The following is a 14,001-nucleotide window of genomic DNA, read 5'->3' as shown; positions in this document are numbered from 1 at the left end:
CTGGATGTTGAACAGCGAGAAATTAGGGCTGAGATGTAAGGAGGGGCAGAACAGTGTAAAGCTTTAAAAGTGAGGAGGAGAATTGTGTGTGTGATGTGGGATTTGATAGGAAGTCAAGAGAGGGATTTCAGCAGGGGAGGCGCTGAGATAGAGGAAAGATTAGAGTGATTCTGGCAGCAGCGCTAAGGATAGACTGACAGGTGAGAGGCAGGAAGGCCGGACAGCAGGAGGTTACAGTAATTGAGACGGGAGAGAATGAGGACCTGAGTCAGACTTTTTGCAGTCGAGCAACAGAGGAAAAGGCATCTCGTTGTAATACTGCGGAGGAAAAAGCGACAGGTTTTGGCTACCTTTTGAATGTGAAAGGAGAATGTGAGAGAGAGGAGTGTGACCCCTAGGCATCGTGCTTGGGCTACTGTGTGTATGACAACTTCTAACAGTAAGGCTACGGCCCCGCTGTCTGCGCTGCACGCGCGTCTACCAGGCTGGCGGCGCATGCAGCCGAGTCCCCGGGTCTGCAGTGAGCTGCAGGGGGGGGGGGGGAGGGCGTGAGGGGGCACATAGAGGAAGAGGTGGTGTTAGCAGAAGAGACACTGAAAGTACATTGGGAGAGGTAAGAGGAGATCCAGGATAGAGCTTTGTTACGAATACCAAGAGTATGGAGAATGTGAAGGAGGAGAGGGTGGTCCACAGAGAGGTCAAGTCATGCCAATTAAAATGCTGTATTATAACATAACGCTGTTGTTCAGATGTAAAGATTGAGGATTTTTTCACTTTCTCTTTTTTTTCCTTTTACAATGCGTCCTGCCTTTAAAATATTGAATGTTTGCGCTTTCAGGAAAGACGGTGGTTGGACCCTTTGGAGTAAATTCACATCCAAATCTGTAGCCCCCCTATTAGACCTGATTGCCCAGCAAGATAGTAGCAAAGGGAACGAACCAATGATAGAACCACCTGTGCTGAAGCAGGGGTATCCTTTAAACCTGACCTGTTGTTGGCCCTTGAGGACTGGAGTTGGCTAATCCTGGTTTATTGGATTGTGTCAGTGCCTTTACACACCGAGTCGCTTGTTCAACTCCTTTTGTGATCAGGCTTTTTGTGAAGTCCTGTATCTATTTATAGGCAGTTCTCATAGGGTGATAATACCAGGAGCAGGATGTACTACTACTTTTATATTGAAATACACAGAGTGCCTTTTTTTTGAAAGCCTAATGGTTGCACTTTCTATTTAACCCTGTGAGGGCCCCTCCAGCAGTCGTGGTCACGTGATCACTGTCACTGATGACGGACAGGGAGGAGCCATCCCCCATCAGTGCAGATCGTGTTCTGATTTCCATAGGAAAACAAGTTTGTCGGGGGGACATAGCTACTATGACATATGGCACCCAGACCCCATATATCACTCCTACACCTGCAACCCAGTCCCAGGTCTCTGATTGCATCCTGGCTATATCCTTGTGGAAGGAGCTCCTTCACCTTAAACATAATACTGTATGTCCAATACGGAGCTCCTCATATTTCCCCGAAAACCTGGCCTAATATCCCCTTTTTCCATCACAGTAAACAATACTACCATCAATCCAGTCGCCAAAGCACGTTACCTAGGAGTTGCATTTTAATCCTCCCTTTCCTTCTTAATTCACGGCATGGCTAAAACGTGTCGGTTCTTCCCCCGTAATATTGCCAAGATCTGCCCTTGCCTCTATCAATCTACTGCTAAACCTCTAATGCACGCCCTTATCCTCGCCCGTCTGGATTATTGTAATATTCTGCTAACAGTCCTCTATGTGTCGCAAGTTTCTCTTTTACAATCTGTCCAAAATTTGGCTTACAATGCATCTGATTTCAGACGCGCTATTAGAGAGGGTCGGGGGTTCCACAGAATTTCACAATGTAATTATAGGGTTCCTTAACCCACAGTCGCTCCTACCAACCATTGTGGCCAAGCAGTGCCATCTCCTGCACTTATTTCCTCACCTGTTGTCTCTGTAAGGTTGCGATTATAGTGGGTGCTGCAGGGCGCGCACGCGTGACGTCACTCGAGCGGTGCATGCAAAACTTGCACTGTATGTAGGAGACATTGGGAGGTGTGGCCGTGACATCACGCAAGCGGTTCGCCACCATTGGCTGACGTCACACGGCCATCACATGGAAAAACAAATTCATTTGTCTCTCCAGGATTCTGCCTCTCCGTCGCGCGCACTATGTGCCCCTTCACGGAGTTCAGGTATTTGTTTAGGCGGCCACTATAATTGTGTCCTAAGTCTACCGCTTAAAGTGTAAGCTCTCCGGGGCAGGGACTGCTTTTCCTATTGTCTGACTTTGCTGCAGTTATTGTATTATTGTAATTCCCTGTCCTACCTCTTTGTAAAGTGCCAAGTACACGGTGGCCGCTATATAAAGATATACTGTACATACACAAATTTGTTGTCACGCACAGCTCCACTACTTCTTGTCTATGCCAGGGGTGAGCAAACTCCCCACCCCCCACTCACCTTGTCTCTGGCATTTTGACGCGTCAGATGACACCACGGCGTCATTTGCCGCGGCATTTCCATGGCAAAGTGTCAGCCGGAGCCAAGGCAAGTTACAGAGACCTTTGCCGCTCCCAGGAAGTTAAATGCCTTCAGGAGGAGCGCAAGGCCACTGTGACCGCCGCACGAACACCCTCCCACCCCTCCACCCCCCTGACCCCCCCCGTCCCGGTCCAAGCCACTCTGACAACTGTGTGTGTGGGGGGAGCAATCAGCATCGGGCAGGAAACGATTTTACTGGACATGGTGGAAATAAAAAATACATTTATATTTGACAAGACACACAGAAATTACATTTACACTTTAACCCCACTGCTGCTTCTTAATTGTAATAGAATAGCTGACATGTTTATAATGGAGAGCCCCCCCCCCCCCCATAACTCACCTCCTACTCTCCCCCCCCCCCACATCACTCACCTCCTACTCTCCCCCCCCCCCCACATCACTCACCTCCTACTCTCCCCCCCCCCCCACATCACTCACCTCCTACTCTCCCCCCCCCCCACATCACTCACCTCCTACTCTCCCCCACCCCCCCATCATTCACCTCCTACTCTTCCCCCCCACATCACTCACCTCCTACTCTCCCCCCCCCCCACATCACTCACCTCCTACACTCCCCCCCACATCACTCACCTCCTACACTCCCCCCCACATCACTCACCTCCTACTCTCCCCCACCCCCCCCCATCATTCACCTCCTACTCTCCCCCCCCCCCGCATCACTCACCTCCTACTCTCCCCCACCCCCCCCATCATTCACCTCCTACTCTCCCCCTACTCTCCCCCCCCCACATCACTCACCTCCTACACTCCCCCCCACATCACTCACCTCCTACACTCCCCCCGCCTCATCACTCACCTCCTACACTCCCCCCCTCATCATTCACCTCCTACACTCCCCCCCCCTCATCATTCACCTCCTACACTCCCCCCCCACATCACTCACCTCCTACACTCCCCCCCCCCACATCACTCACCTCCTACACTCCCCCCCCCCCACATCACTCACCTCCTACACTCCCCCCCTCATCATTCACCTCCTACACTCCCCCCCCTCATCATTCACCTCCTACACTCCCCCCCCACATCACTCACCTCCTACACTCCCCCCCACCCACATCACTCACCTCCCCCCACATCACTCACCTCCTACACTCCCCCCCCCACATCACTCACCTCCTACACTCCCCCCCCCACATCACTCACCTCCTACACTCCCCCCCACATCACTCACCTCCTACACTCCCCCCCACATCACTCACTTCCTACACTCCCCCCCACATCACTCACCTCCTACACTCCCCCCCACATCACTCACCTCCTACACTCCAACCCCCCCACATCACTCACCTCCTACACTCCAACCCCCCCACATCACTCACCTCCTACACTCCAACCCCCCCACATCACTCACCTCCTACACTCCCCCCCCCACACATCACTCACCTCCTACACTCCCCCCCACACATCACTCACCTCCTACACTCCCCTCCCCCACACATCACTCACCTCCTACACTCCCCCCCCCCACACACATCACTCACCTCCTACACTCCCCCCCCATCACTCACCTCCTACACTCCCCCCCCCCCATCACTCACCTCCTACACTCCCCCCCCCCCATCACTCACCTCCTACACTCCCCCCCCCCCATCACTCACCTCCTACACTCCCCCCCCATCACTCACCTCCTACACTCCCCCCCCCCATCACTCACCTCCTACACTCCCCCCCCCCCCATCACTCACCTCCTACACTCCCCCCCCCATCACTCACCTCCTACACTCCCCCCCCCACATCACTCACCTCCTACACTCCCCCCCTAACTCACCTCCCCTCCTACACCCCTCCCCCCACATCACTCACCTCCTACACCCCTCCCCCCACATCACTCACCGACCGTAGCTTCTCTATGGCCACTGTGTAACACATGTCTGCCATCACACCGACCCCCGGGTAATGATGTCCAGACGCCCCCTCTCCTCTCTCCCCCTCTCCTGTCCTCCCATCCCCCGCTGCCATCCCCCAGCTGTACTGCAGCCCCGGACCGACCGCACCACTTCCGGGGGGGGCACATGTATCTCTTATTACAAACAAAACATGCCCTCTCTTCTCTAAAATCTTCACTAGCTCACTCCAATAAACTTGTATAGCATGAAACCTAAAACATCGATATCTGTGAGCGCAGCCTGAGATCACCGGCTTAGTGTGAGGAACACCCCCCTGACATGTTGGTACGGTCCGGGCACCGCTTGTGCTGCACAGACGTGACGTCACTGGGAGTAGGAAGGAGGCAGCAAGATACTAATATAATAATGCCCTGACCTGTGTCTCTGCGCCCTGCGCCCCGCACCGGTTACCCTGCGCCCCGCACCGGTTACCCTGCGCCCAGCACCGTGCACCCTGCGCCTCGCACATCCTGATCCCATCCGGCTTCTCCTTCCATAGGTATCCTGTTCATGCACACAACCCTTTAGCTGCCAGAGAGCTCTGCAACAGACCTCAGCATCACACATCCCTAACCCCTTCCTACAAACAGTATTGCATCACATCATCCAGAATGCCACTTGCACACAGCACAGAACAGTGTTTTTAACCTTTTTTTCTTTAAGGAACACTATAAATATATTGTGAAATGCTGGGGAAACCCCAACCCTCTCTAATAGCGCGTCTGAGATCAGATGCACTGTAAGTAACCCCAACCCTCTCTAATAGCGTGTCTGAGATCAGATGCATTGTAAGGATCCCCAACTCTCTCTAATAGCGCGTCGGAGATCAGATGCATTGTTAGAAACCCCAACCCTCTCTAATAGAGCCTCTGAGATCAGATGCATTGTAAGGATCCCCAACCCTCTCTAATAGCGCGTTGGAGATCAGATGCATTGTTAGGAACCCCAACCCTCTCTAATAACGCATCTGAGATCAGATGCACTATAAGGAACCCCAACCTTCTCTAATAGCGCGTCTGAGATCAGATGCATTGTAAGGATCCCCGACCCTCTATAATAGCGCTTATGTGATCAGATGCATTGTAAGGAACCCCGACCCTCTTTAATAGCGCATCTGGGATCAGATGCATTGTAAGGAACCCCAACCCTCTCTAATAGCGCTTATGTGATCAGATGCATTGTAAGGAACCCCGACCCTCTTTAATAGCGCATCTGGGATCAGATGCATTGTAGGGAACCCCAACCTCTCTAATAGCGCGTCTGAGATCAGATGCATTGTTAGGAACCCCAACCCTCTCTAATAGCGCGTCTGAGATCAGATGCATTGTAAGGAACCCCAACTCTCTCTAATATCACGCCCGACATCAGATGCAGTGTAAGGAACCCTAACCCTCTCTAATAGCGCGTCTGAGATCAGATGCATTGTAACTTCTTCTCTAAGTGGTACAGTTTTCAAATGATCTGAAAATTGCAGGGAACCCTTAAGGGGTGCTCGGGTACCCAAAGGGTCCTAGGAACCCCTGTTGAAAACCACTGACATAACAGAGACTATGATTCATTGCATACCCTCCCCCAACATTAACTGCATCTCAGCTAAAATGTGCACATCAGTCAGTGTATTATATGCACGTAGGCAAAACTCTGTGGAGTGAGTGGGATTGCATTGCCAGCTTCCTATTTCTGTGCATATCTTGTTAATTGTTAACACCACTAGCACAACATTGCAAAGCTACTTGTCGAGGGCCTCTCACATAAAAAAGGATTTGTCTCGTCACTAAGGCACCAACATATTCTTCAATGAAAGATAGAAGCCAACTGTATCCAAAATACCACACGTGTTTGAATGGTCAGTAGCTGTCTGTGTTTGTCCTGGAGTAGGGCAGATTAATTGTAGGATCAAACTGATAGATGAAATTATAGTGAACACAGTACAGAGATTTCAAAACCTCACAGGTCTCTTCTTCAAGTGTCCTCACTTAAGGGACCTGAAAGGTTAAGCTCTGTATGTTATGTCATCTATTAAGAATACTTGTGTCGGTCTCCTAAAGCAGGGGTGCGCAAACTGGGGGGGGGGAGGGGCGCGGGCGGTTGCAGAGGCTCTTCCCCAAGGCATTTAAATTAAATTCCGGGGGATCGCGTGAGGCCTCGTAACAAAACCTACCGGGATTCAGATGCTGTGACGCATCTCCATGGCAACGCGGCATCATTTGATGCTGTTGGGTAATGTGAGGTCACAGGTGTCAAATGATGCCACAGGTCATGTGATTTGTTGTCACGTGACCCCGGAGCATCATTTGACACGCAGCTGCAAGGCAGGAGGGGGGGCGTGAGCAGGTCTGATCTTATTTGTTGCACTTATTGTAGTCTTATTCCCTGTGCTGTATTGTCTCTCTTGTAAAGCGCCAAGTACAGCTGTGGGTGCTACATAAATAAAGATATACATATAGTACATGCACATATACATGATAACTAATCATAGGAACATCAACTTTATAGGAGAGTATTTACATTTGGGGGTACATGAATGGCTACTACACAAGCTGCCGTGTCAATAATTAACAGCACTGATCAGCACTGATCTGTATGCTGTCAATAGTACTCAATTGCAGAGAAGTAACATTTTGATGTCCGTGTTAATGGAGAAAACGCCTGATCCTGCTCTTCAGAGCCAGAGATCTGAATTACTGTCGTGTAGGCACAGAACGTATGATGACGTATATATATGTCTGTTAACTTTTCCCAGCATTTTAATCGTAAAAGAGTAGACAGATTGGAAAACAACCAATAGACATGGAAATACTCAACTCATATATTGGTTCTATGTCTTAAATGAGAACATTGTTGTTATACCAATATTTCCTGTACCTGCTGTATCGGTTTCACTCTGTCTGACTTTTCTTTGGTAAAGTATAATTTGTGTATGTCTCAAAAAAAACTGCAATAAAAAAAAGATTGAAAAAAAAAAAAAAAAATACCCTTGAAAGTATTTTTAAAAAGTACTCGGACAGCATTGCAGTCAGTAGGATTGTGCAGAGGGAAGCTGAAATGGCGTGTGTGATCCAAGGGTCTCGCAGCCACGTAGAGACCAAAATATCACACATACCGTCTGCTAGGATTAATCTTGTGTATCATCAGCACTCACCTTGTCTTCTGCTTCTAATGTCCCCATTTGTCAAAAAAGAATTGAAGTTGCAAAGAAGAAGAAGATTAGCAAGTAAACGACCAGGAACATTGTGTTGTCACAGAGAAAGTATATGTGCCGCTGGGAGTGACATCCTGGTGCCTTGCACACTCATATGTAAAGTGATACTGTTTGGACGTTTACGCAATGATGGGGGTGACACAGGTGGATTAATGACTGCCAACTGAAAGTCCTTTTATGTTGCCATCAAATCTTATTCGTTCACATCTCGAATTTTTAACTAAACACATTTTGATTTTAAATCCTGTTATGTTGTTGGATCCAGACTGAGATACGTGTGTCTTAAAAATGCCACCACTGTTTCAGACAGTTTGTAGACAGATTGGGTCCCTTCTTTACACGGGAACAAGTTCATCTTTTTGTCTGGACAAATTTGTCTATTTTGACCATTTTGCTGCCAGATGGAATTCTTTTCTCATACAAATAACTTTTTATCCAATATTAATAATAATGTATTTTTCTTACACATCGCTGTGTACACCAGGTGTAAGCAAGCCCAGTCCTCAAGAGCTACCAACAGGTCAGGTTTTCAGGATATCCCTGCTTCAGCACCGGTGGCTGTCATAAGGACTGAGCCACTGATTGAGCCACCGGTGCTGAAGCAGGGATATCCTTAATACTTGACCTGTTGCTGGCCCTTTAGGACTGGAGTTGGCCATCCCTGAGTAAGAGGCTTAGGCGGCGTCCATGGTACCTCCGACCGCGCGGACGCGTCCGCACGCTGAGCGAACAGACTGCCTTAAGGCAGTGTTCGCATACATGCGGCATGCGGGCGCATGCGTGCGGAGGCAGGAGGGGGTGCACGATGCGCAAGATATCAGTTTTAACTGATTTCTCGCGCAACAGGGCGGTCACGTGAGCGGTTTGCCCAATGAGGGCGAACCAGCTGCATGACGTCACTGGGAACGCCCCCACGTCCCGAGTACTATGGCCATGGAAAGCACCCGCTTTTCCTCAGCCTTCGCGGTCTCCGCACGGGCTGTGGCTCCATGACCGTAGCCTTAGGGGGAAATGTAAGGGAACACTTATTGACAAAAAGGTGATGGATTCATGGAGGGCCTCCCAATAGAAATGGTGGAGGCGATCGCAAAGTCGTGTCAACTCTCACCCATTCACTTATTTTTAGCATACATGCCTTCAATAGAGTCTCAGTGATACAATTCGGTAATTTGCTACTGTAAAATGTAAGATTTAGATGTTGGTCTTTGGAGATTAACCTTTCTGAACACAATAAGGAAATACAAAACTGCTTGGGACAATAAGAGCAATGCATTGCTGGTCCCTCTAGAAATGGAGTGGTTAATGCAATACACTGTAGTCCCCTGGTTGGTCAGGAGTAGAATTTCCAGTGAAAGGAAACTCTTTGATACAGTTTTTCATCCTAATGACCTGAAAACATTGAAGTTTAATAGTAACGCTTACAACCTGTTTCTTAGGTCACCTGAATCACTCCAAGAACAAAAGGATTACTGAAAAAGACTTCAAGAGAAAATAATGCAGCACAAACAGTTGAGGTACAAAGCAAAACTAAGCTTCTCCTGAAAAAGGGAAGTAGAGAAATGTGTCATGGACATCTCTACAGTACCCTGGCGCTTTTACAGGAGCCAGTCCTCAACGTGGTCTTAGGATGGCCCCTGTGTGCAAAGAATGATTATCTTCCCCCAGATGTTTCTTCATGTGGCATTCACAGCATCTGTAACTGATTGCTTTCTTCCCTGGACAACCCGTAATGAAGCCCACAGTGGATATATTTAATTGCCTGTCATGTGCCACGTAGCATTTCGTGTGATGACCCCTACAGTTGGACTTAGAAGATGTTGGTAGTAAATATACCAGGCTGATCCAAGCAGACTAGAACTTTAATCTCAGATATTTGATCATTGGAACGCATGGTTTGGTGCTCCTTAAATCTCAATTGCCTCCAGCTGCTGGTCAAGGGAGGAACCCAGTTCCAACCCAGCCCATACCAAACACATCAATTATAAGGTCATGCCAGTAATGAGGAGAGAACTGAGCTGAACACTTGAGAACAGGCTGATCCAGTTGTGGGCAATGTCCACCTCACATACAGTAAGTATAAATGGAGAGTAAGGAGCTAGCTATAATTACTAGTGATTCCAACACTGGGGGTGCTGTTCATACGCTGGTGTTACTGAATCATGAAGAAACATCAATATTATGCTTCAACTAGATAGGACTGAATAGGTGAACTAATGGTGAAGATTTTCTCCTCAATAAGACTCCATTAATGTATGTATATCTTTATTTATATAGCACCATTAATGTACATAGCGCTTCACAGCAGTAATACATGTGACAATCATATAAATTACAAATAACACAATGGGAATAAGGGCTTCAGACATAAAAGTGACACTTGGGAAAGGAGTTCCTGCCCCAAAGAGCTTACAATCTAATTGGTAAGTAGGAATAATGTACAGGGACAGTAGGAATGTGTTCTGGTAAGTGAGTCTGCAAGGGGTCAAGGTCGATGTATGATGTGTAAAGTATCAGCCACAGAGCTACTCATGCTGCGATAAGGAGGTGTGTTTTACGATGGGTCTTAAAGGTGGATAGAGAGGGTGCTAGTTGGGTATTGAGGGGAAGGGCATTCCAGAGGTGTGGGGCAGTCAGTGAGAGGTTTAAGGCGGGAGAGGGCTTAAGACACACAGGGGTAGAGAGAAGACATCCTTGAGCAGAACGCAAGAGTCGGGATGGTGCATAGTGAGAAATTAAGGCTGTGATGTAAGGAGGGGCAGAAGAGTGTAAAGCTTTAAAAGAGAGAAGGAGAATTGAGTGTGTGATACGGGATTTGATAGGAAGCCAGGAGAGAGATTTCTGCAGGGGAGACGCCGAGACACATTTAGGAAAGAATAGAATGATTCTGGCAGCAGGTTCTGCATTTATGGCGTGCTCAAGTCTCGTGTAAAAAACTGCCCACAGCAGTAATACATGTGACAATCATATAAATTACAAATAACACAATGGGAATAAGGGCTTCAGACATAAAAGTGACACTTGGGAAAGGAGTTCCTGCCCCAAAGAGCTTACAATCTAATTGGTAAGTAGGAATAATGTACAGGGACAGTAGGAATGTGTTCTGGTAAGTGAGTCTGCAAGGGGTCAAGGTCGATGTATGATGTGTAAAGTATCAGCCACAGAGCTACTCATGCTGCGATAAGGAGGTGTGTTTTACGATGGGTCTTAAAGGTGGATAGAGAGGGTGCTAGTTGGGTATTGAGGGGAAGGGCATTCCAGAGGTGTGGGGCAGTCAGTGAGAGGTTTAAGGCGGGAGAGGGCTTAAGACACACAGGGGTAGAGAGAAGACATCCTTGAGCAGAACGCAAGAGTCGGGATGGTGCATAGTGAGAAATTAAGGCTGTGATGTAAGGAGGGGCAGAAGAGTGTAAAGCTTTAAAAGAGAGAAGGAGAATTGAGTGTGTGATACGGGATTTGATAGGAAGCCAGGAGAGAGATTTCTGCAGGGGAGACGCCGAGACACATTTAGGAAAGAATAGAATGATTCTGGCAGCAGGTTCTGCATTTATGGCGTGCTCAAGTCTCGTGTAAAAAACTGCCCACCACATTACTCTTCTATTACTACGTTCTAACTGGTCCAGAGGCAATACCTGCAATCTATAAAGATATCTACTGTATGGACACTGCTTGGAAGTCTATTCACTGACAAATTATGATGTCCAGGTCTACTGCTCTTAAATCTGATCTGCAATCAAAAACCTGTCGCTTTGTCCAACGCAATATTACAAAGATACGCCCCTTCCTCTGTTGCTCGACTGCTAAAACGCTGACACAGACCCTCATTTTCTCCTGTCTCGATTACTGTAACCTCCTGCTGTCCGGCCTTCCTGCCTCACACCTGTCTCCCCTACAATCTATCCTAAACGCTGCTCCCTGAATCACTCGACTCTTTCCTAAATCTCTCTCAGCGTCTCCCCTGCTGAAATCACTCTCCTGGCTTCCTATTAAAGCTGCAGTTCAGTCAATATCCTGCATGTGGTTTTTTTTAATAAATCAGTTCTGTAGTAAGAAAAAATACTTTTAGCATTTTCTGTTTTTAAAAAAACAACTTTGAAAGACCAATTTTCTTGTATTCTATTTTAACAAGCATTTACTAAGGCACTGCCCCTTCATGCCCTGGCACACCCCTTTATCAGCCCTGCCCTCCCTCTAGCACATGTCAGTGCAGAAGTGCTCATGAATATTCATGAGCTTCCACTGAGAGAAAGAAGCAGAAGAAAAACAGATCCCTTCACTAATTATGTCACCAAATTTCGCCAATCAATACATGGAGAACGAATTGACCTGCACCTATACAGTTCTTTAGGTAATTAGAGATTGCACACATGAAACTATTGAAGTAAAAAAATAAATAAAATTAAAAAAAAGACTGAACTGCAGCTTTAAATCCCGCATCTCACACTCAATTTTCCTCCTCACTTTTAAAGCTTTGCACTCTTCTGCCCCTCCTTACATCTCAGCCCTAATTTCTCGCTTTGCACCATCCCGACTCTTGCGTTCTGTTCAAGGATGCTTTCTCTCTACGCCTTTTGTATCTAACGGACCTCTCCCGCCTTAAACCGTTCTCACCGACTGCCCCGCACCTCTGGAATGCCCTTCCCCCCCAATACCAGACTAGCACACTCTATCCACCTTTAAGACACACTTGCTTAAAGAAGCATATGAGTAGCTCTGTGGCTCATACTTTACAAATGATACATAAAGCTTGGCCCCCTGCAGACGCACTTACCAGAACGCCCTCCTACTGTCTCTGTACGTTCTTCCTACCTACCAATTAGATTGTAAGCTCTTCGGAGCAGGGACTCCTCTTTCGAAATGTTACTTTAAAGTCGGAACCACTTATTCCCATGATCTGTTATTTGTATTATTTGTTATTTATATGATTGTCACGTGTATTACTACTGTGAAGCGCTATGTACATTAATGGCGTTATATAAATAAAGACATACATACATACATACATGCATGTGGTGCAACCCTGCATAGCATATAGGGTTTTGCTATAGTGTTAATGTTTGAAGACTACATTACTCTCCAGGGGTGAAAGCTAGGAGAGTAACTATTAGGGTTCCCTGTTTGTCTGTATTCCCTTATGTGTCAGTGGGTGAGTGCGATTGAATGCCTGGTCTGCACACTGGATGCCAGAGAGGTACTTAGGCTGGAATCGAGTTGAGCAGCAAGGAGTTTGTATTGGAAGAGGGAGTTTTGGAAATGTGACTCGGAAAAGGGGAAAGATTTCTTTGAGAATAGGAGGAGGAAAGAACTGAACTCTCTATGGAGAGAATGACTCTCATCATTAGGTCATGTGTCAGAAATATTACGCTGTGGAAGAAGACCGACATCCAAACAATTAATTCAAGATTTGTAGATGCTGAGGATGTGGACTGATGTTTTGTCCGCCACGGAATGAGATGTTTTAGCATCAAGGTGATACCTAAACTCCTACAGACATACTGTATCAGGTGAACAGCGTGAAGATTGTGTGCCCAAAACAATATCTTTGAATGCCTGATTTAGTCCCATATTATAGAGCATGCAGTAATTATTTGTGCTCCTAAACATCCTCCAAATTCTACATTATGTGCCGGGAGTTGGACCACTACCAATGAACCTAGTGAAATTACACAGCCCTCAAGATCAACACCACAGTGGTACAACTGTTGGTGTGTTTAGCTATTTGTGCTGCCAAGCCAGAATCTGCATACCAATGGTTTAATGTCTCTCCTACTATAGATATATAAGAGTGTCAGGACTCATTTCCGTAGCACAGCTGAGGCACTTCAAAACCCCTCTATGTGAAACCTAGGCTGCACAGGAAAGTGTAAGAGGGTGCCTGCTGAGGGTCAAAGCGGATCCAAAAATACTTTGACCTCTCTGCCTAAAGTCAGCATGTTCTATCCACAATAACAAACAAAACGTTACATGTTGGTATATTTGTAATGCAGCAATTATAAATACAGGGGATTAGGGCAGGGTGGGCAACACCAGTCCTCAAGGGCCACCAACAGGTCAGGTTTTCAGGATATCCATGCTTCAGCACAGGTGACTCAATCAATCAGTGGATCAGTCTTTGGTTGAGCTGATTGAGTCACCAATGCTGAAGCAGGGATATCCTGAAAACCTGACCTGTTGATGGCCCTTGACTGGAGTTGCCCACGCCTCGATTAGGGAGTTTGTGTATTAAGGTAATTTTGAATCGTAAGAGAAGTATTTTCCTCCTGCATCGCTTGATTGACCGCTCCGGCTAACGTTGAGTAAGCCCCTTAGTGTCCAC

At 47.3% G+C, this 14,001-nt stretch overlaps 1 protein-coding gene across 4 annotated transcripts in view; it reads right to left on the bottom strand.

The window, feature by feature from the left end:
* MIA2 (MIA SH3 domain ER export factor 2) overlaps window positions 1-14,001 on the bottom strand; it is a 60,412-nt gene that overhangs the window by 35,307 nt on the left and 11,104 nt on the right. The gene's annotated exons all lie outside the window — the stretch shown is intronic.

This window comes from Ascaphus truei, chromosome 9 (assembly GCF_040206685.1).
Source record: "Ascaphus truei isolate aAscTru1 chromosome 9, aAscTru1.hap1, whole genome shotgun sequence".
Taxonomy (NCBI): Eukaryota; Metazoa; Chordata; class Amphibia; order Anura; family Ascaphidae; genus Ascaphus; species Ascaphus truei.
Note: the sequence above shows the minus strand (reverse complement) of the source record. Positions and strands in the feature narration are given on the sequence as shown.